We start from the raw sequence: 24,698 nt of genomic DNA, 5'->3' as shown, positions 1-24,698 counted from the left end.
CTTGCACTCCCTTCACGTCCTCCCTTTTCTGTCTGTATTGCTTGGGAGAGTACTAGGAGGAGCTTCAGTGATTTTCTTACTCAGCTGACCCACTTATGCCTCCAAGTTTCTAATGGAGGACCTTGCTTCATTCATAAAACTTAAAGTGGCCTTAGATAGATCAGAGACTATGTTTGCTAAGCTAGAGGAACTCTGCTCAGAATTCTCTGTCTGTTGCTGAGAAGACGATAGAAAAAGCTTGCTATTGCTAAACCTGTTTCTTCCACCATTATTAAAGCCTTGTTGAGGCTTTTGTTGATCATTCCATAAGAAATTTGGATGATTTCTCCATGAGGGATTATAGGTGTTTCCATAGACTTCACCCATGTAATTTACCTCTACTATTGCAGGGTTCTCAGGATTATAAGCTTCTTCTTTAGAAGACGCTTCTTTAGTACTGTTGGATGCATTTTGCAATCCATTCAGACTCTGAGATATCATATTGACTTGTTGGGTCAATATTTTGTTCTGGGCTAGCATGGCATTCAGAGCAACAATTTCAAGAACTCCCTTCCTTTGAGGCGTCCCATTACTCACAGGATTCCTCTCAAAGGTGTACATGAATTGGTTATTTGCAACCATGTCAATGAGTTCTTAAGCTTCTGCAGGCGTTTTCTTTAGGTGAATGGATCCACCTGCAGAATGGTCTAGTGACATCTTGGAGAACTCAGATAGACCATCATAGAATATATCTAAAATGGTCCACTCTGAAAGCATGTCAGAAGGACACTTTTTGGTCAACTACTTGTATCTTTCCCAAGCTTCATAGAGGGATTCACCATCTTTTTGCCTAAAGGTCTGAACATCCACTCTAAGCTTGCTCAGCTTTTGAGGAGGAAAGAACTTGGCCAAGAAGGCCGTGACCAGCTTATCCCAAAAGTCCAGGCTATCTTTAAGTTGTGAGTCTAACCATGTTCTAGCCCTGTCTCTTATAGCAAAAGAAAAAAGCATGAGCCTGTAGACTTCAGGATCTACTCCATTAGTCTTAACAGTATCACAGATCTGCAAGAACTCAGTTAAAAACTGATAGGGATCTTCTGATGGAAGTCCATGAAACTTGCAGTTATGTTGCATTAGAGCAACTAGTTGAGGCTTTAGCTCAAAATTGTTTGCTCCAATGGCAGGGATTGAGATGCTTCTTCCATAAAAATTGAAAGTAGGTGTACTATAATCACCAAGCATCCTCCTTGCATTATTGTTGTTGTCATTATTTTTGGCTGCCATCTCCTCTTCTTTTTAAAAAATTTCTGTAAGGTTTTTTCTGGTGTGTTGTATTTTAGCTTCTCTTAGTTTCTTCTTCAGAGTCCTTTCAGGTTTAGGATCTGCTTTGACAAGAATATTCTTGTCCTTGCTCCTGCTCATATGAAAAAGAAGGGAACAGAAAATAATAATAAGGATCCTCTTTACCACAGTAGAGAGATTCCTTTATGTGAGTAGAAGAAAATAAGAAAAAAATCCGAACACAGGTAGAGGGGAGAAGAGGGTTCGAATTTTGAGTAGAAGATAAGTGTTAGTAGATAAATAAATAAATAGAAGAAGATGAGAGATAGGAGTTTTCAAAAATTAACTAAAATAAAAGAAAGATATTTTTGTTTTTATTTTAAATTAAAGTTAGAATTTATAAAAAGGAATAAAATTAAAATTTAAAACAATTACTTAAATAAAAAGATTTTTGGAAAAGAGGGACATAGTAAAACAAACAAAAAAAGTCAATTAGTTAGTTGAAAAAGATTTGAAAATCAATTTTGAAAAGATAAGAAGTTAGAAAAGATTTTTCAAATTGATTTTGAAAAAAGATATGATTGAGATTTGTTTTGAAAAAGATTTGAAAAGAAAATTAAAAAGATTTGATTTTTAAAATTAAAATTGATTACTTGACTGACTAACAAGAAACTAAAAGATATGATTCTAGAATTTAAAGATTGAACCTTTCTTAACAAGAAAGTAACAAACTTCAAATTTTTAAATCAATCACATTAATTGTTAGTAAAGTTTTTGAAAATTATGAAATAAAATTAAGAAAAATATTTTGAAAATCAATTTTAAAAAATTTTTGAAAATACAAAAGAAAAATGAAAAAGATTTGATTTTTGAAAAAGTTTTGAAAAGATAAGATTTTTAAAATTGAAATCTTGACTTGACTAACAAGAAAAAACTTATTTTAAAATTTTTTGACTAAGTCAAACCAAAGATTTCGAAATTTATGAGTAAAATGAGGAAAAGATATATATATATATATATATATATATATATATATATATTTGAATTTAATGTGGAAAGAGAAAAACAACAAAATGACTCAAGTCATAAAAATTATGAATCAAAACAACTAATGCATGCAAGAACACTATGAATGTCAAGATGAACACCAAGAACACTTTGAAGATCAAGATGAACATCAAGACTTATTTTTGAAAAATTTTCAAGAGAGGAAAACATGCAAGACACCAAACTTAGAAATTTTCAATGTTTAGACACTATTGATTAAAAAATGCATATGAAAAACAACAAAAGACATAAAACAAGAAAATATGAAGATCAAACAAGAAGACTTATCAAGAACAACTTGAAGATCATGAAGAACACCATGCATGAGTTTTTTGAAAAATGCACAAATTTAAAAAAAAACATACAATTGACCCCAAACTTAAAAATTGACACTAGACTCAAACAATAAACACAAAAAAATATATTTTTTATTTTTTTCTGTTTTTTTTGAAAACTTTTTGAAAAGAGAATTACCTAATCTGAGCAACAAGATGAACCGTCAGTTGTCCAAACTCAAACAATCCCCGGCAACGGCACCAAAAACTTGATAGGCAAAATTGTGACTCATACTTTTCACAACTCGAACAATTCCTAGCAATGGCTCCAAAAACTTGGTGCACAATACTATGGTTCACACACATTCTTCACAACTTCGCACAACTAACCAACAAGTGCACTGGGTCGTCCAAGTAATAAACCTTACGTGAGTAAGGGTCGATCCCACGAAGATTGTTGGTATGAAGCAAGCTATGGTCATCTTGTAAATCTCAGTCAGGCAGATTGTAATGGTTATAATGGTTTTCGAATATAAAGATAAATAAAGCATAAAATAAAGATAGAGATACTTTTGTAATTCATTGGTGGGAATTTCAGATAAGCGCATCATACTGTGTTCCTTCTGAATCTCTGCTTTCCTACTGTTTTCATCCAATCATTCTTACTCCTTTCCATGGCAAGCTGTATGTTGGGGGATCACCGTTGTCAATGGCTACCGTTCGTCCTCTCAGTGAAAATGGTCCAAGTGCACTGTCACCGCACGGCTAATCATCTGTCAGTTCTCGATCATGTAAGAATAGGATTTACTATCCTTTTGCGTTGTTACCACGCCTTACAGTCGCGAGTTTGAAGCTCATCACAGTCATTCAATCCATGACTCCTACTCAGAATACCATAGACAAGGTTTAGACTTTTCAGATTCTCAAGAATGCTGCCAATGGATTCTAGCTTATACCACGAAGATTTTGATTAAGGAATCTAAGAGATATTCATTCAAGCTTATTTGCATGTAGAATGAAAGTGGTTGTCAGGCACACGTTCATAAGTGAGAATGGTGATGAGCGTCACATAATCATCACATTCATCAGGTTCTTGGGTGCAAATGGGTATCTTAGAATAAGAATAAGTGTGAATTGAATAGAAAACAGTAGTAATTTGCATTAATACTCGAGGAACAGTAGAGCTCCACACCCTTAATCTATGGTGTGTAGAAACTCCACCGTTGAAAATACATAATTGATAAATGTGTTCATTGGTTCCGGCCCCAGAGAGGGAACCAGGATAACCAAGACTTAATGGTTCAAAAAGACCAAATGGTCTAAGAGAGACCCCCTATACAATAGTAAAAAGTTCTATTTATACTAAACTAGCTACTAGGGTTACAGAGATAAGTAATTGATGTAGAAATCCACTTTCGGGGCCCACTTTGTGTGTGCTTGGGCTGAGCTTGAGCTTTACACATGCAGAGGCTTCTCTTGGAGTTAAACGCCAAGTTGTAATGTGTTTTTGGCGTTTAACTCTGCTTTGTGACGTGTTTCTGGCGTTTTACTCCAGAATGCAGCATGGAACTGGCGTTGAACGCCAGTTTGCATCGTCTAAGCTCAAATAAAGTATGGACTATTATATATTGCTGGAAAGCCCTGGATGTCTACTTTCCAACGCAATTGAGTGCAGGGAGGTCAGAATCCAACAGCATCTGTAGTCCATTTTTAGCCTCCTATCAGATTTTTGCTCACGTCCCTCAATTTCAGCTAGAAAATATCTAAAATTACAGAAAAACACACAAACTCATAGTAAAGTCCAGAAATGTGAATTTTGCATAAAAACTAATAAAAACATCCCTAAAAGTAGCTAGATCATACTAAAAACTACCTAAAAATAATGCCAAAAAGCGTATAAATTATCCGCTCATCAATGAGAAAAGTGTGAACTCATGATTTCGTGTACCAGGGGGAAAACATGGATCCTCAACAGAAGGAAGAAGAGGAGCCAAGGCTTGAGCAAAAAGAGGAGGAAGGTAGAACTAGTGAACCGGAAGAGGTAAATAGAGAATTGAAGGAGTTTGATCAAGAAGTGAATTGTATCATTAATGATTTTTTGTCCACCTTGGTCAACCCCCTTAATGATCTTTGAGGAACCATCCCTTCTTAAGTTTGAGGTAGAGAAGGAAGAGCTTGAAAAGAGAAGTGAGGAAGAGGTGACCACCCAAGAAGTGGAGGCATTCATACAAGAGCTTAATAGGATAACTCCACCCCAAGGACAAATTGAGTGGGTAACTGATGACAAGTCATCATATACCCATTTTTCAAGCTAATTTCACTTGTTTCATTAGTCTTTATGCACTTTCTTGCATCCTAAGTAAGTAATTTAGAATGAAAATGTATAACTTCTTTAAATCAAACAACCACCATTAAATTGATGCTAAATCATGAGGTTTGAGCTAAAATTTATTGATTTTTAATGAAATATAAACCTTATGAGTTTAGAGATACTTTGATTGGTTGTTTTGGTTTCTTGTAGGTGAAGAAAGGAAGAAAAGAAGAAAAACGTGGCTTAAGAAGTGTGGCCAAGAGAGGAGAAGTGTGGTGCAACATAGAAGGAAGAAGCAAACACTGCCCTCCACAAGAGCACATTGCCCTCCAAGAGAGCAGCATAATGAACCAAGCCTTGAAAAACATCACTGCCCTGCCCATAATAAGGGCGGAGCACAATTTTATGCCAAGAACCAAAGGAAGCAAAAACTCTGCCCTGCCCTCCTCAAGAGCAATATCGGGCTTTCATGAAAAATAATTCAAAGGAAATTTCTTCCTAGTGTTTCCTATGGGTTTCGAACCCAAGAACAAGGAGGAAAGGAGTAGCGCTCAAATACAAGGAAAACAAGCAAAACTTAGCTTGTTTTCAATCTCCAAGAATCGAACACAGCACCATGAGGAAGCAAGGAACTAGGCGTTACTTTGGTGCCAAGAAAACCAAGGAAAAATGAGCAGTGTGTGCCTCCACCAAGTTTCGAACTTGGGACTTCAACCATTGGCAACATTGCCCTGCCCTCCACAAGGGCAGGGCAGCATTTCTTGGTGCATGGCAGGCGCACAAAATGGACGCACGGGCTTGAGCACTCGGCCAGCAGCACGCACGCACGGGCAGCACTTGGCGCACCATGGCAACACTGCCCTGCCCTCCACAAGGGCAAGGCAGCATCCTGACGCAGCACGAGCACGCATTGAGGCTTCATCACACAATTTCCTGCTCTGCCCTCCACAAGGGCAGGGCAGCATCCTGGAAGCTAATTTCTCATGGGCTGAAAATTGGATTAAAAATCCAATTTAATTCATTTCTTCACCAAATCAAAAGCCCATCCAAATTCCAAAATCCAAGAATAGAAAGTGTATAAATAGGAGATAGTTTGATGTAATTAGTACCCTTCTTTGGATTTTTGAATTTTGACATTTTGAAACTTCATCTTCTCTGAGAGCTTTGAACTGAGATTTGAGAGAATTAGGAAGGAGAATTGATCTCTCTTCTTCCTTGTTCTTGCTTGAGCATTTTTACTTTTCTTATTTGAGTCTTGGGTGTGAAGAATTGAGGAATTTCTGTCTCAATCTCCATTTAAGATCTCTTTGATTTCTCTGCTGCATAATTGAATTGAATCCCAATTCCTTTACTACTTCCTCTTTAATTTCTCGTTAATTGCTTTGTGAATTTGGATCTGGGAGGGCAATTGAGATCTAGACTTTGCTATCTAGTCTCTGGAGTCTTGAGATCCCATTTTCCTTTTGGTTCTTCTGTGAATCCCTGCTGCAATTTAATTTCCCTTTCTGTTTGAGATCTAACAGAATTCAAATCATCTCTTGCTTTGATAATTGTTGCAATTTAATTTCCCTTGCTTGAATTCTGAAATCCCAGTCCTCAAATCCCTTTTCCATTCAAGCAATTTATATTTCTTGCACTTTAAGTTACTGCAATTTATCTTTCTTGCACTTTAAGTTTCAGTCATTTAATTTTTTATTCTTTAAGATTCAGCTCTTTTACTTTCAGTTCTCTTTAATTTCTGCAATTCACCCCTCTCCCTTTACATTTTCTGATATTTACTTACTGTTGGATACAAAATCACTCAACCAATACTTGATTCGCTTGACTAAATCAACCACCGAACTCAAATTGCTTAATTCTTCAATCCCTGTGGGATCGACCTCACTCCCGTGAGTTTTATTACTTGATGCGACCCGGTACACTTGCCGGTGAGTTTTGTGTTGGATCGTTTTCCACACATCAGTAACAATATCCTCAATGAGTTTCATAGGCCCAAATCAATTTGCTCTTTTGGAAACGGATTGTCAACTTAGGGTGCTTCTTGGAGCATTAAGAGGTGAAGGATTGGTTGTTGGTTGGCAATGGAGTTCAAAGTATAAGTGGTGCAAGGTCTAATTTGGAGGAGTTCAACATTCAAGTGGATGCTTCAAAGGTGATTGGAGAGGTTGTTCATCCAAGAGCACAAGTGAAAGTCAACAAGAGGATGATAGGGAAACCAAAGTGTGGGATCCGGGCATACAATTCTACAACAAACAATTTTGGAGCTCAAATTCTTGCTTGAGGTTACTTGAGAGCTTAATGTACTTTGTTTGGGATCCTGGAGGTTTTTTGAGGGGCAAACATGGTTGGCAACTCAAGGATGGGTGGAAGCACAAGCCTCCTTGTTGTGAGCTTCAACCAAAAGTCCAACTTGAGGACTTAAAACCAAAGTGCTAGGTGAGAGACACCCCACCATGGTAATATTCTTTCAACCCTTCTTTCTTTTAGCTTATGTTTATTGAATTTTTTCTCTTTAATTAGCATAGTTTGATTGCATTCTAGGTTTAAATTAGTTGCATTTTATGTTTGATAATGTGTTTTTGATGAATGATATGTTTTGGGATTGAAAACCTTTGATTAATATCGTGGTATGTGCCTTAGAGGTTTTAAAAATATTGCAGAAATAGAGTTCTGTGTGTGCGCACGGCCTCATGCGTACGCACACTTCCCCTGTATTTCCCCTTCTGTGCGGGCGCACACAAATATGCGTACGCACACCTGTTTGCACGTGTTCTATTCGCAGTGCTCGCACCCTCTATGCACGCACACCCCACCACATTTTTATTCTGTGCGTACGCAGGAACACCTACGCGTATGCACACATGGTCACATTGCCTTATTTAAAAAAAAGAATGTTCTGTGCGTAAGCACAGACCCGTGCGCACGCACACGTCTTGACACCCCTTCTGGCTGCAGCGTTCGCACGCCTTATGATATGAACACCCTCGATCTCTGCTGGTGTGCATACGCACATGACCTTGTGCGTACGCACAGATCGCGATCTGGGCCTCAATCAGAAAGGGTGTCTTGTTTCGCCCCTCTCTCTCTTCTTTCTTCTTCTTTATTCTTTCTTCCTTCTTTTTCTTCTTTCTTTCTTCTCTTCTCCGGCGAGGCACCGTTGCCGTGAGCCTCGCAACGGCTAACACAAGTGCCGCTGTTACCTATCCCTCTCTTTTCTATCCTTCATCTTTTTAATTTTCTTATTTTAATTTTCTTTGTTATGTTTAGTTACTTGCTTAATTTCTGTTTTCTTTATTTAATTTTGGTATTCATGCTTGAGTTTTGTTTAATTGTTTCTTTTTTGCATTGTAAGTGTTTAATTTTTGAATTATAGGTTGTTGATACTTTAATTTTGGATTGAAATGGTTGAATTTGTGCACTGCATATCATGTGTTTGACATAATGCCTGAATGAACCTTTTGTTTAATGCATGTGTTGTCGCGACCATATGTGTTAGACCATATCCTTGTTGGGCATTCTAATCAAGAATCGTGCACTTTTGAATGATTATGATGTTATTTTGGGATTGGAATTTCAATAATGTACTTGTTCATTATTGATAAACCACTATTTTATGGTTTATCTTGTGCTTAATTGAATGGATTTTATCAATCTTTTATACACTTATTCATATGATTTGCATAGTTTTACATTCTCCTTCCTGATTTTGTGCTATGATTGAAAACATGCTTCTTTGGCCTTATATTTTCTAATATTAATCCTCTCTTATTACCATTAGATGTCGTGATATGTGTGTTAAGTGATTTCAGGGATTACAGGGTATGAATGGCTCAGAGGATGGACAGAAAGCATGCAAAAAGGGAAGGAATACAAGAAGTTGAAGAAATTGCAAAGCTGTCAACCTGACCCTCTCGCACTAAAACGACCATAACTTGAGCTACAGAGGTCCAAATGACGCGGTTCTAGTTGCGTTGGAAAGCTAACATCTGGGGCTTCACAACGATATATAATTTGCTATAGCTACTGGTGCACGAAATAGTGATCAATACTTTTCACAACTCAATTAATCCCCGGTGATGAACCCAAAAACTTGGTCTTCAATACCATGGCATAAACACAACTTCGCACAACTAACCAGCAAGTGTACTGGGTCATCCAAGTAATAAACCTTACGCGAGTAAGGGTCGATCCCACAGAGATTGTTAGTATGAAGCAAGCTATGGTCATCTTGTAAATCTTAGTCAGGCAAACTCAAATGGTTATGGATGATGAATAAAACATAAAGATAAAGATAGAGATACTTATGTAATTCATTGGTGGGAATTTCAGATAAGCGTATGGAGATGCTGTGTTCCTTCCGTCTCTCTGCTTTCCTACTGTCTTCATCCAATCCTTCTTACTCCTCTCCATGGCAAGCTGTATGCAAGGGTTTCACCGTTGTCAGTGGCTACCTCCCATCCTCTCAGTGAAAATGTTCAACGCACCCTGTCACGGCACGGCTAATCATCTGTCGGTTCTCAATCAGGTCGGAATAGAATCCAGTGATTCTTTTGCATTTGTCACTAACGCCTAGCCCTCAGGAGTTTGAAGCTCGTCACAGTCATTCAATCATTGAATCCTACTCAGAATACCACAGACAAGGTTTAGACCTTCGGATTCTCTTGAATGCCACCATCAATTCTAGCTTATACCACGAAGATTCCGGTTAAAGAATCCAAGAGATATCCACCCAATCTAAGGTAGAACAGAGGTGGTTGTCAGGCACACGTTCATAGGTGAGAATGATGATGAGTGTCACGGATCATCACATTCATCAAGTTGAAGAACAAGTGATATCTTAGAACAAGAACAAGCGGAATTGAGTAGAAGAACAATAGTAATTGCATTAATACTCGAGGTACAGCAGAGCTCCACACCTTAATCTATGGTGTGTAGAAACTCCACCGTTGAAAATACATAAGAACAAGGTCTAGGCATGGCCGAATGGCCAGCCTCCCAATGATCTAAGATAGCATAAGAACAAAGGTAGCTACCCCGATAGATCAAAATACAATAGTAAAAGGTCCTATATATAGAGAACTTAGTAGCCTAGGGTTTACAGAGATGAGTAAATGACATAAAAATCCACTTCCGGGCCCACTTGGTGTGTGCTTGGGCTGAGCATTGAAGCATTTTCGTGTAGAGACTCTTTTTGGAGTTAAACGCCAGCTTTGGTGCCAGTTTGGGCGTTTAACTCCCATGCTTGTGCCAGTTCCGGCGTTTAACGCTGGGAATTCTGATGGTGACTTTGAACGCCAGTTTGGGCCATCAAATCTTGGGTAAAGTATGGACTATTATATATTGCTGGAAAGCCCGGAATGTCTACTTTCCAACGCCATTGGGAGCGCGCCAATTGGGTTTCTGTAGCTCCAGAAAATCCACTTCGAGTGCAGGGAGGTCAGAATCCAACAGCATCTGCAGTCCTTTTTAGTCTCTGAATCAGATTTTTGCTCAGGTCCCTCAATCTCAGCCAGAAAATACCTAAAATCACAGAAAAACACACAAACTCATAGTAAAGTCCAGAAAAGTGAATTTTAACTAAAAACTAATAAAAATATACTAAAAACTAACTAGAACATACTAAAAACATACTAAAAACAATGCCAAAAAGCGTATAAATTATCCGCTCATCACAACACCAAACTTAAATTGTTGCTTGTCCTCAAGCAACTGAAAATCAAATAAGATAAAAAGAAGAGAATATGCAATGAATTCCAAAAACATCTATGAAGATCAGTATTAATTAGATGAGCGGGGCTTTTAGCTTTTTGCTTCTGAACAGTTTTGGCATCTCACTCTATCCTTTGAAATTCAGAATGATTGGTTTCTTTAGGAACTCAGAATCTAGATAGTGTCATTGATTCTCCTAGTTAAGTATGATGATTCTTGAACACAGCTACTTATTGAGTCTTGGCCGTGGCCCAAAGCACTATGTCTTCCAGTATTACCACCGGATACATACATGCCACAGACACATAATTGGGTGAACCTTTTCAGATTGTGACTCAGCTTTGCTAGAGTCCCCAATTAGAGGTGTCCAGGGTTCTTAAGCACACTCTTTTTGCCTTGGATCACAACTTTATTTCTTTCTTTTTCTCTCTTTTTTTTCGAATTTTTTTTTTGTATTCACTGCTTTTTCTTGCTTCAAGAATCATTTTTATGATTTTTCAGATCCTCAGTAACATGTCTCCTTTTTCATCATTCTTTCAAGAGCCAACATTCATGAACCACAAATTCAAAAGACATATGCACTGTTTAAGCATACATTCAGAAAACAAAAGTATTGCCACCACATCAAAATAATTAAACTGTTATAAAATTCAAAATTCATGCAATTCTTCTCTTTTTCAATTAAGAACATTTTTCATTCAAGAAAGGTGATGGATTCATAGGACATTCATAACTTTAAGGCATAGACACTAAGACACTAATGATCACAAGACACAAACATAGATAAACATAAGCATGATTTTTTTCGAAAAACAGAAAATAAAGAACAAGGAAATTAAAGAACGGGTCCACCTTAGTGATGGCGGCTTGTTCTTCCTCTTGAAGATCCTATGGAGTGCTTGAGCTCCTCAATGTCTCTTCCTTGTCTTTGTTGTTCCTCTCTCATGATTCTTTGATCTTCTCTAATTTCATGGAGGAGGATGGAATGTTCTTGGTGCTCCACCCTTAGTTGTCCCATGTTGGAACTCAATTCTCCTAGGGAGGTGTTTAGTTGCTCCCAATAGTTTTGTGGAGGAAAGTGCATCCCTTGAGGCATCTCAGGGATTTGATGATGAGAGGGGTCTCTTGTTTGCTCCATCCTCTTCTTAGTGATGGGCTTGTCCTCATCAATGGGGATGTCTCCCTCTATGTCAACTCCAACTGAATAACAGAGGTGACAAATGAGATGAGGGAAGGCTAACCTTGCCAAGGTAGAGGACTTGTCTGCCACCTTATAAAGTTCTTGGGATATAACCTCATGAACTTCTATTTCTTCTCCAATCATGATGCTATGAATCATGATAGCCCGGTCTATAGTAACTTCAGACCGGTTGCTAGTGGGAATGATTGAGCGTTGGATAAACTCCAACCATCCCCTAGCCACAGGCTTGAGGTCATGCCTTCTCAATTGAACCGGCTTTCCTCTTGAATCTCTCTTCCATTGGGCGCCCTCTTCACAAATGACTGTGAGGACTTGGTCCAACCTTTGATCATAGTTAACCCTTCTAGTGTAAGGATGTTCATCTCTTTGCATCATGGGCAAGTTGAATGCCAACCTTACATTTTCTGGACTAAAATCCAAGTATTTCCCTCAAACCATAGTAAGCCAATTCTTTGGATCCGGGTTCACACTTTGATCATGGTTCTTGGTGATCCATGCATTGGCATAGAACTCTTGAACCATTAAGATTCCGACTTGTTGAATGGGGTTGGTAAGAACTTCCCAACCTCTCCTTCGGATCTCATGTCGGATCTCCGGATATTCACTCTTTTTGAGTTTGAAAGGGACCTCGGGGATCACCTTTTTCAAGGCCACAACTTCATAGAAGTGGTCTTGATGCACCCTTGAGATGAATCTCTCCATCTCCCATGACTCAGAGGTGGAAGCTTTTTCCTTCACTTTCCTCTTTCTAGAGGTTTTTCCGGCCTTGGATGCCATAAATGGTTATGGAAAAACAAAAAGCAATGCTTTTACCACACCAAACTTAAAAGGTTTGCTCGTCCTCGAGCAAAAGAAGAAAGAAGAGAGTAGAAGAAGAAGAAATAGAGGAGATGGAGATGGCCTTGTGGTTCGGCCAAAGGGGGGAGAAGTAGTGTTTAGGTTGTGTGAAAATGAAGGAGTGAAGAAGGGTTTATATAGGAGTGGGGGGAGGGTTATGGTTCGGTCATGTATGGGTGGGTATGGGAGGGAAAGTGGTTTGAATTTGAATGGTGGGGTAGGTGGGGTTTTATGAAGGATGGATGTGAGTGGTGAAGAGAAATATGGGATTTGATAGGTGAAGGGTTTTTGGGGAAGAGGTGTTGAGGTGATTGGTGAAGAAGAGAGAGAGAGTGGTGGGGTAGGTAGGGATCCTGTGGGGTCCACAGATCCTGAGGTGTCAAGAAAAAGTCATCCATGCACCAAGTGGTGAGCGAAATTGCTCCCTGTGCCAATGCTGGCGTTAAACGCCGGGCTGGTGCCCATTTCTGGCATTTAATGCCAAGTTCTTGCCCTTTTCTGGCGTTTAACGCCAGTCTGGTGCCCCTTTCTGGCGTTAAACGCCCAGAATGGTGCCAGACTGGACGTTAAACGCCCATCTGCTAGCCTTACTGGCGTTTAAACGCTAGCAAGTTCTCCTCCAGGGTGTGCTGTTTTTCTTTCTGTTTTTCTTTTTGTTTTTGCTTTTTCAATTGATTTTGTGACTTCTCATGATCATCAACCTACAGAAAACATAAAATTACAAAGGAAAATAGATAAAATATAACATTGGGTTGCCTCCCAACAAGCGCTTCTTTAATGTCATCAGCTTGACAGAGGGCTCTCATGGAGCCTCACAGATGCTCAGAGCAATGTTGGAACCTCCCAACACCAAACTTAGAGTTTGAATGTGGGGGTTCAACACCAAACTTAGAAGTTGGTTGTGGCCTCTCAACACCAAACTTAGAGTTTGACTGTGGGGGCTCTGTTTGGCTCTGTTTTGAGAGAAGCTCTTCATGCTTCCTCTCCATGATGACAGAGGGATATCCTTGAGCCTCAAACACAAAGGATTCTCCATTCACTTGAATGATCAATTCTCCTCTATCAACATCAATCACAGCCTTTGCTGTGGCTAGGAAGGGTCTGCCAAGGATGATGGATTCATCCATGCACTTCCCAGTCTCTAGGACTATGAAATCAGCAGGGATGTAGTGGTCTTCAACCTTTACCAGAACATCCTCTACAAGTCCATGAGCTTGTTTTCTTGAATTGTCTGCCATCTCTAGTGAGATTTTTGCAGCTTGCACCTCAAAGATCCCTAGCTTCTCCATTACAGAGAGAGGCATTAGGTTTACACTTGACCCTAGGTCACACAAGGCCTTCTTGAAGGTCATGGTGCCTATGGTACAAGGTATTGAAAACTTCCCAGGATCCTGTCTCTTTTGAGGTAATTTCTGCCTAGACAAGTCATCCAGTTCTTTGGTGAGCAAAGGGGATTCATCCTCCCAAGTCTCATTTCCAAATAACTTATCATTTAGCTTCATGATTGCTCCAAGGTATTTAGCAACTTGCTCTTCAGTGACATACTCATCCTCTTCAGAGGAAGAATACTCATCAGAGCTCATGAATGGCAGAAGTAAGTCCAATGGAATCTCTATGGTCTCATTTTGAGCCTCAGATTCCCATGGTTCCTCATTGGGGAACTCATTGGAGCCCAGTGGACGTCCATTGAGGTCTTCCTCAGTGGCGTTCACTGCCTCTCCCTCCTCTCCAAATTCGGCCATGTTGATGGCCTTGCACTCTCCTTTTGGATTTTCTTCTGTATTGCTTGGAAGAGTACTAGGAGGGAGTTCAATAATTTTCTTGCTCAGCTGACCCACTTGTGCCTCCAAGTTTCTAATGGAGGACCTTGTTTCAGTCATGAAACTTTGAGTGGTTTTGATTAGATCAGAGACCATGGTTGCTAAGTCAGAGTGGTTCTGCTTAGAATTCTCTGTCTGTTGCTGAGAAGATGATGGAAAAGGCTTGCCATTGCTAAACCTGTTTCTTCCACCATTATTATTGTTGAAACCTTGTTGAGGTCTCTGTTGATCCTTCCATGAGAGATTTGGATGATTTCTCCAAGAAGGATTATAGGTGTTTCCATAGGGTTCTCCCATGTAATTCACCTCTTCCATTGAAGGGTTCTCAGGATCATAAGTTTCTTCTTCAGATGAAGCTTCCTTAGTACTACCTGGTGCATTTTGCATTCCAGACAGACTTTGAGAAATCATATTGACTTGCTGAGTCAATATTTTGTTCTGAGCTAATATGGCATTCAGAGTGTCAATCTCAAGAACTCCTTTCTTCTGATTTGTCCCATTGTTCACAGGATTCCTTTCAGAAGTGTACATGAATTGGTTATTTGCAACCCTTTCAATTAGTTCTTGAGCTTCTGTAGGCGTCTTCTTCAGATGAAGAGATCCTCCAGCAGAGCTATCCAAAGACATCTTGGATAGTTCAGAGAGACCATCATAGAAAATACCTATGATGCTCCATTCAGAAAGCATGTCAGAGGGACACTTTCTGATTAATTGTTTGTATCTTTCCCAAGCTTCATAGAGGGATTCTCCTTTCTTCTGTCTGAAGGTTTGGACTTCCACTTTAAGCTTACTCACTTTTTGAGGTGGAAAGAACTTTGCCAAGAAGGCATTGACTAGCTTTTCCCAAGAGTTCAGGCTTTCTTTAGGTTGTGAGTCCAACCATATTCTAGCTCTGTCTCTTACAGCAAAAGGGAATAGCATAAGTCTGTAGACCTCAGGGTCAACCCCATTAGTCTTGACAGTGTCACAAATTTGCAAGAATTCAGCTAAAAACTGATGAGGATCTTCCAATGGAAGTCCATGGAACTTGCAATTCTGTTGCATTAGAGAAACTAATTGAGGCTTAAGCTCAAAGTTGTTTGCTCCAATGGCAGGGATAGAGATGCTTCTCCCATAGAAGTCGGGAGTAGGTGCAGTAAAGTCACCCAGCACCTTCCTTGCATTGTTGGCATTGTTGTTGTTTTCGACTGCCATGGGGTCTTCTTGTTTGAAGATTTCTGTTAGGTCCTCTACAGAGAGTTGTGCCTTAGCTTCTCTTAGCTTTCGCTTCAAGGTCCTTTCAGGTTCAGGGTCAGCCTCAACAAGAATGCTTTTGTCTTCGCTCCTGCTCATATGAAAGAGAAGAGAACAAGAAAATGTGGAATCCTCTATGTCACAGTATAGAGATTCGTTGAGGTGTTAGAGGAAAAGAAAAATAGAAGGCAGAAGAAGAATTCAAACTTATCAAGAGAGATGGAGTTCGAATTGTTCATTGAGGAATAGTGTTAGTCCATAAATAGAAGGATGTGAGAAGAGGGGAAGTAATTTTTGAAAATTAAGTAAAAGATTTTGAAAACATTTTGAAAAACACTAATTGATTTTCGAAAACTAAGAGTGGAAAAGAAATCAAGTGATTTTTGAAAAAGATTTTGAAATTAGAAATCAAAAAGATATGATTGAAAACTATTTTGAAAAAGATGTGATTAAAATATATGATTTGAAAAGTTATGGTTTTAAAAAGATGTGATTGAGAAGATATGATTTGAAAAACATTTTAAAAAGATTTGATTTTAAAAATAATAACTTGGCTAACAAGAAAAGATATGATTCAAACATTAAACCTTTCTCAACAGAAAAGGCAACATACTTGAAATGTTGAATCAAATCATTAATTGATAGCAAGTATTTTTGAAAATGGAAAGAAATTGATTTTGAAAAAGATTTGATTGAAAAGATATTATTTGAAAAAGATTTGATTTTGAAAAATTTTGAAAACTTAAAAAAAAATTTGCATTGAAAACAGAATCTTCCCTCTTGTGCCATCCTGGCATTAAACGCCCAGAATGGTGCACATTCTGGCGTTTAACGCCCAAAACACTACCCTTTTGGGCGTTAAACACCCAGCCAGGCACCCTGGCTGGCGTTTAAACACCAGTTTGCCTTCCTCACTGGGCGTTTTGAACGCCAAGCTTTTTCTGTGTAATTCCTCTGCAGTATGTTCTGAATCTTCAATTCTCTGTATTATTGACTTGAAAAGACACAAATTAAAAATATTTTTGGATTTTTAATAATAAAAAATAATCAAAATGCAACTAAAATCAAATAACAATGCATGCAAGACACCAAACTTAGCAGTTTGTATACTACTGACACTAACAATGAGAATGCATATGAGACATATAAACACTCAAGTCAATAGAATTCAAAGATCAGAGCAATGAAATTATCAAGAACAACTTGAAGATTAATGAAGACACATGCATGAATACAAGAAGAACAGAAACATGCAATTGACACCAAACTTAAAATGAGACTCTAGACTCAAACAAGAAATTTTTGGATTTTATGATTTTGTAATTTTTTTTTTGGATTTTTTTCGAAAATTAAGTAGAAAAGAAAATAAAGATATCAAAATTCTTAATGAGAATTCCAGGAATCATGCAATGTTAGTCTAAAGCTTTAGTCTAAAGAAATTAGACATGGCTAGCCAAGCTTCAGCAGAACATTGCATTCAAGAGCTAAATTGATGAAGATCAACCAGCTTTGGTGATGATAAGAACATCACCTTGAAACACTAGAATTCGTTCTTAAGAACTCTGAAGAAAAATACCTAATATAAGCAACAAGATGAACCGTCAGTTGTCCATGCTCAACAATCCCCGGCAACGGCGCCAAAAACTTGGTGCACGAAATTGTGATCAATACTTTTCACAACTCAATTAATCCCCAGTGATGAACCCAAAAACTTGGTGTTCAATACCATGGCATAAACACAACTTCGCACAACTAACCAGCAAGTGTACTGGGTCGTCCAAGTAATAAACCTTACGCGAGTAAGGGTCGATCCCACAGAGATTGTTGGTATGAAGCAAGCTATGGTCATCTTGTAAATCTTAGTCAGGCAAACTCAAATGGTTATGGATGATGAATAAAACATAAAGATAAAGATAGAGATACTTATGTAATTCATTGGTGGGAATTTCAGATAAGCGTATGGAGATGCTGTGTTCCTTCCGTCTCTCTGCTTTCCTACTGTCTTCATCCAATCCTTCTTACTCCTCTCCATGGCAAGCTGTATGCAAGGGTTTCACCGTTGTCAGTGGCTACCTCCCATCCTCTCAGTGAAAATGTTCAACGCACCCTCTCAGTGATTCTTTTGCGTCTGTCACTAACGCCCAGCCCTCAGGAGTTTGAAGCTCGTCACAGTCATTCAATCATTGAATCCTACTCAGAATACCACAGACAAGGTTTAGACCTTCCAGATTCTCTTGAATGCCGCCATCAATTCTAGCTTATACCACGAAGATTCCGGTTAAAGAATCCAAGAGATATCCACCCAATCTAAGGTAGAACGGAGGTGGTTGTCAGGCACACATTCATAGGTGAGAATGATGATGAGTGTCACGGATCATCACATTCATCAAGTTGAAGAACAAGTGATATCTTAGAACAAGAACAAGCGGAATTGAGTAGAAGAACAATAGTAATTGCATTAATACTCGAGGTACAGCAGAGCTCCACACCTTAATCTATGGTGTGTAGAAACTCCACCGTTGAAAATACATAAGAACAAGGTCTAGGCATGGCCGAATGGCCAGCCTCCCAATGATCTAAGATAGCATAAGAAAAAAGGTAGCTACCCCGATAGATCAAAATACAATAGTAAAAGGTCCTATATATAGAGAACTTAGTAGCCTAAGGTTTACAGAGATGAGTAAATGACATAAAAATCCACTTCCGGGCCCACTTGGTGTGTGCTTGGGCTGAGCATTGAAGCATTTTCGTGTAGAGACTCTTCTTGGAGTTAAACGCCAGCTTTGGTGCCAGTTTGGGCGTTTAACTCCCATCCTTGTGCCAGTTCCGGCGTTTAACGCTGGGAATTCTGATGGTGACTTTGAACGCCAGTTTGGGCCATCAAATCTTGGGTAAAGTATGGACTATTATATATTGCTGGAAAGCCCGGAATGGCTACTTTCCAAGGCCATTGAGAGCGCGCCAATTGGGCATCTGTAGCTCCAGAAAATCCACTTCGAGTGCAGGGAGGTCAGAATCCAACATCATCTGCAGTCCTTTTTAGTCTCTGAATCAGATTTTTGCTCAGGTCCCTCAATTTCAGCCAGAAAATATCTGAAATCACAGAAAAACACACAAACTCATAGTAAAGTCTAGAAAAGTAAATTTTAACTAAAAACTAATCAAAATATACTAAAAACTAACTAGAACATACTAAAAACATACTAAAAACAATGCCAAAAAGCGTACAAATTTTAACTTACTTGAAGGCTTTCTGCGCCTAGTTTGGGGCCCCGGAGGCTACTGGAACTCCAAACATTACTGGAGATTTCTGGATGAGTTCAAGCACAAGTGGCCATAACAGGAAGCTCCTCAAATGTCCAACTTAAGGACTTTAACTAAAAGTGCTAGGTGGGAGACAACCCACCATGGTATGATCGTTCCCTTTTCAATTTTAATTTTATTTAGTTTTGTTTGTTTTTGAGTTTTATTTTATTTTATTGAACCTAGAATCATGCATAGCATTCACATTAATCATTGCATTTTGCATATTGCATAAAAAAAGCACGCACGCGACGCGGTAGCGTCGCTGACGCGTCCGCGTCACCAGTGCATTGGAAAGAAAAGAAAAGTGAACAGAGAGTCACGCAAGAGCGTGGCTGGAGGCGTGCCTTTGGCACAAATGGATCCACACGACCACATCGAAGACGCATCCGCGTCATGCCCGCAGTAGCCTCCCCACGCATCCGCGTCACACACGCGACCACGTGGCCCTGTAAATCGACGTCAAAAGGGTGTATGGCCGAAAGTTACGCTGCAGCTGGGCTGAGCCTGTGCTAGCCGCACAAGCCCTGCCGCACGAACGCGTGCCTCACGCGTCCGCGCCGTTTTCATAATTTAGCCATCCACGCGATCGCGTCAACCACGCGACCGCGTTACCCTCAAAAGTGGCAATATGATTTTCGAACAGAGAGTTATGCGAGCGCGAGGCTGCCCTCGCACTACTAGCACAAACCATGTCATGCGTCCGCGTGACCGACACTCCCGTGTCACCACACTTACGTGCTACCTGCGCGAACGCGTCACTCACGCGTCCGCGTCACAAGCGGCGCACAACTTATCTTAATCTGCCAAAATATCTTATCTTTTTCTTCCCCTTCCTCCTTCTTCCCTCTTTCTTCTTTCTTCTTTCTTTCTTTTTTTTATTTTATACATTTTTATGTTGGTGTTGGAGCTTCATTTGGATTTTACTTTATTATAACTGAGCTTGTGGATATTATAAGGATTGGTTTGACAATTGATATTTTAAATTTGGCTCTCATATATATTTGGATTTATTACTTTCATTCCTCTTTTAACTCACAATACTTGTAATCCACCTGTATTTGAGATTATCATTCACAATTGTCATTATACAAGTGCTCTTTAATCCAGCTTATTTTAACAATTGATGCTTGACCTATGCTTCTCATGGCTTTGCCTGCATGCTTTTACACATCTTGCATCTAATTGATTTAATATGCCTTGCTATATTTCCATTGATGTCCTAATTGCATGTAGTCGCAATCATGTATTTAAGACATTATCCCTTACCTTGGCATTGATTATCACTTAAATCTTCCTCCTCCCAGTTCTAGCTATTTGAATTACATGTCCCTTTCCTTTCTCCCTTTTTCAGGATGGCCACCAAGAAGGATAGAGAGAAAGCTACTCCCAAACCACCGGCAAGGAAAGGAACAAAAAGAGTACCAGCTGAGGAACCACAACCCCATCCACCTGCACATCTCAGCATGCACCGAGGATGGTGAAATCTTTAAGTGTGGGGAGGTCGATACTGATCTCCATGGGTTAGTTATTTTCTGACTCAACACCAAAGTTTAAACTTCTCTGTAGTTAGTTCTTGTATTTGCATGTTTGATTGCATTATAGTTAGATTTTGTGCATATTTTACCACCACTTGGTTGAAGTAATAAATTTCTTTTCAAGACTTTATTTTATAATATTTCACTAATTTAAATTAAAAATTAAAATTTTCTATGTGTTAAATTTGTTTGAAGTTGTATTTGGAACATGGTTTTTGAGCCAAATAACACACAACTTGTGAGATTTGAGCTTATTTACTTGGTTACATTATTTAACCATAAATTTTTGTTCTTGTGTGTTTTCTTCTCTATGATTGCAATCTTTGCTTTGTTCCATTCTATATGTCCATTATTTAGTGTATTTACATGCTTGCATATGATTGAGGCCATATTTGATTGTTAACTCACTTATCCCAAATAAAGCCTACCCTTTTATGTCACCCTTGTTAGCCACTTTGAGCTTTTAATCCCCTTCTATTTTATAACCACATCACTAGCCTTAAGCAAAAAAACAAATTAAATATCCCAATTGAATCTTTGGTTAGCTTAAGATAGAGGTTGTGCATCAACTAAGTGTGGGAAAACTGTGGGAACATGGGTTAATAAGGGAATGTATCATGTTTCTAGTTCTGAATATTGGGAAATTTGGGTATCTACTCATGTAAAATAGAAAATTAAAAATTCCATATGCATTGATATGTTATTTTAGTTTTTTTGTCTCAAAAAAAAAAGAGAAAAAAAAGAGAGAAAAAAAAGAAAAAAATATATAATATAAATAAATAAATAAGGGGACAAAATTACCCCAATGTTAAGTTAATAAAAGATCAATGCATATGTGACACAAATTAAAAGAAAAGTTGATACATGAGTATGTGATACAAAAGTGGGAATTATGGGTAGCTAGGCATGATTTTAGAAGTTATATAGAATGTATGTATGTTAGGTGATAGCCCAGGTTATTCAAAGATTCAATTTATAGCTCACTTAGCCATACATATACCCTCACCCTTGCCTTGGCCCCATTACAACCTTGAAAAGACCTCATGATGTTTGCATTAGTACATTAAATATTTGTTGATTGGTTAGATGAAGAACAAAGTTTAGAAAGCATGATTAGAGAAGAGTAGAGTGAATAACCCTATACACCTGAGAGACTAGAGTGATATACACTACCGGTAAGGGTTCAATGCTTGATTCCATGTTCCCTGCTTTCATGAGCTATCTTCTTACAAGTTTACTTGCTTTTTATGGTATAATTTGAATTAGTGGAATTTGGTTCATATTTATCTTGAAGAACTTATTTACTTTTAACCAAGTAGGTAGAAACATTTTGTATTTAGTTGCATTCATATAGATAGGTTGCATTTCATACATCCTACCATTCTGTCTTCACTCCTTTATAGCTTCTCTTGAGCCTAGCATGAGGACATGCTAATGTTTAAGTGTGGGGAGGTTGATAAACCACTATTTTATGATTTATCTTGTGCTTAATTTAGTGGATTTTATCAATCTTTCATACACTTATTCATATGATTTGCATGGTTTTACATTCTCCTTCCTGATTTTGTGCTATGATTGAAAACATGCTTCTTTGGCCTTATATTTGCTAATATTAATCCTCTCTTATTACCATTAGATGCTGTGATATGTGTGTTAAGTGATTTCAGGGATTACAGGGCATGAATGGCTCAGAGGATGGAAAGGAAGCATGCAAAAGTGGAAGGAATACAAGAAGTTGAAGAAATTACAAAGCTGTCAACCTGACCCTCTCGCACTAAAATGACCATAACTTGAGCTACAGTGGTCCAAATGACGCGTTTTTAGTTGCGTTGGAAAGCTAACATCTGGGGCTTCGCAACGATATATAATTTTCTATAGCTGCTTCAAAGTTAGGCAACGCAGACGCGTGAATGGCACGGCCGCATCGCATCTGCGAATTGCAATCCACGCAAACGCGTGGACGACACCTCCGCGTCACTTTTTCGCAACCTGTACGTACTAGATTTCGAAATCAGCGATTTTTGGGCTGTTTTTAACCCAGTTTTTGGTCCAGAAAGCACAGATTCTAGGCTATAAAGTGGGGAAATCCATTCATTCAACATATACTTCATACAACATACAGTCATACATAGTTTTAGAATTTAGATGTAGTTTTTAGAGAGAGAGGCTCTCTCCTCTCTCTTAAGATTAGGATTAGAATTAGGATTTTTAGAAATTAGGGTTTACTATTATTTCAACTTACAATCTCTTCTGAGTTCCAGGTTTATTATTCCTTTTATTTATTTTTCCAATTTAATTTATGAACTCTTTCATGTTGAATTTGAATTTATGTTTAAACGTAATTTGATTGCCTTCTTCTATTTATGTTATTGATGCTTTTAATTTAATTTAGATTTTTCCCTTTTGGCTTTGGTTGAGTCATTGGAGACACTTGAGTTATCAAACTCATTGTTGATTGATATTGGAATTCTTCAAGAATTAACTCGATTTGGGAAAGACTAGGACCTGAGGAATCAAAATTAATTCATTCACTTAACTTACCTTCATAGTTAGAGGTTAACCAAGTGGGATTAAAATCCAATTCTCATCATAATTGATAAGAATAACTAGGATAGGATTTCCAGTTCTCATACCTTGCCAAGAGCTTTACTATTTATTATTTTAACGACTTGTTATTTTACATTAGTTGTTCGACCCTTTTAAAAACCCCAAAATATACCTTTGCATAATCAATAATAAGAACACCTCCCTGCAATTCCTTGAGAAGACGACCCGAGGTTTGAATACTTCGGTTATCAATTTATTTAGGGGTTTGTTACTTGTGACAACCAAAACGTTTGTAAGAAAGGTTGATTGCTTAGTTTAGAAACTATACTCATAACGAGAATTTATTATAACTTCTAAACCATCAATCTTTTGTTCTTCAATTATCTTGAGTTACTAGCACCAAATTGATTTAGAAATTGACTTTTTGCCTGTTAATTGGTGTAATTTTTAACAATTACATATTGAATTTAGTGAATTGAATGGAATTGCTTGTTCATCATAGTTTTTAAGTAAATATAATCGCATAACAAGGTATTTTCTCCTTGTTAATGCTTTGCATTTGTTTGAGTTGACTTGCCTTGTCTCTTATCAAGACTTGTCTCTTTTTGTAGCAAACACCTTCCCATGTGATTATTTGATTGTCCTTAAAGATGAATAGATAGTTTCTCTTCATCATTGCATTGGTTATTGTTTTTTGTGCTATTTTATATCAAATTTTGCTCTTTCACTTGCACAACTTTAATATCCAATAACTCCTACATTCAATTCACCCTTGTTGAAATTGCCTAAGTTTGCTTGTATTTAATTGATGCTCATTCATTGATTGCATCTTAGGCCATTTAATTGAGGAACTCATGCTTACTTTTTAATTGTGTGGATGCCTTTTTAACCGGCGTTGTGTGTATTCTAATCGTGAGCATAATTGGAATACACATATGGCTCATCTTTTCATCATACCACACTACTATGCAAACTCCCTCAATTATATGCTTATTTGCTCCCTCCTTTACCTTTTTGTGCTATTTGCCCAATGATTCCTGATTATACTTTATTCATTCTTTTTGAGGATGAGACACAAAGGCAAGGAGCCGGGAGAAGAGGAGGACGCCAAGGATGGAGATGCCGAGCATGCATTGGACACGACAATTTCCATGCAACCTGGAACCCCTGGAGCCCACCAGCTGAAGGTGGAGCCTCATGGTTCCTCACCACCAGATTGTATTTGTGCACAGAGGACTGATGAATCCATATTTGATGATGATTTTTGGTTAGAATTGAATGGATTTTATCACATAAACTTGCACTTATTCCCTTGAATAGCATGCTTTTGAATTTTCCTCCCAAATCGTGCTTGATTATGAAAATATGCTCTTTTGTGCTTAGTTTAATCTATTTTTATTCCATTTGCCTTCCATTCGATGCCTTGATGTGTTTGTGAGTGATTTCAGGTATATAAGGTAGGAATGGGTTGGAGAAAATGGAAGAAGAGCTTGCAAAGTGGAGGAAACCTGAAGAATCAAAGGAGGTGAGCTCAGAGACGTGTGCGTGCGCACAGCCTCTTGTGCGTCCACACAAGAGCCCAAGCAGAGCACGTAGATCAATTTGAGCGCATCGCGC

The 24,698-nt window shown here is 38.4% G+C and overlaps 1 non-coding gene across 1 annotated transcript; it reads left to right on the top strand.

Annotated features, from left to right (window-relative positions):
- The first annotated feature begins 750 nt into the window (after positions 1 to 750).
- Positions 751 to 858, top strand: LOC112704388 (small nucleolar RNA R71). Its single transcript, XR_003155014.1, has one exon. It is a non-coding gene; the product is annotated as a small nucleolar RNA R71 (small nucleolar RNA).
- The last annotated feature ends 23,840 nt before the right edge of the window (positions 859 to 24,698 follow it).

Source organism: Arachis hypogaea, chromosome 7, assembly GCF_003086295.3.
Source record: "Arachis hypogaea cultivar Tifrunner chromosome 7, arahy.Tifrunner.gnm2.J5K5, whole genome shotgun sequence".
Lineage (NCBI taxonomy): Eukaryota > Viridiplantae > Streptophyta > Magnoliopsida > Fabales > Fabaceae > Arachis > Arachis hypogaea.
Note: the sequence above shows the minus strand (reverse complement) of the source record. Positions and strands in the feature narration are given on the sequence as shown.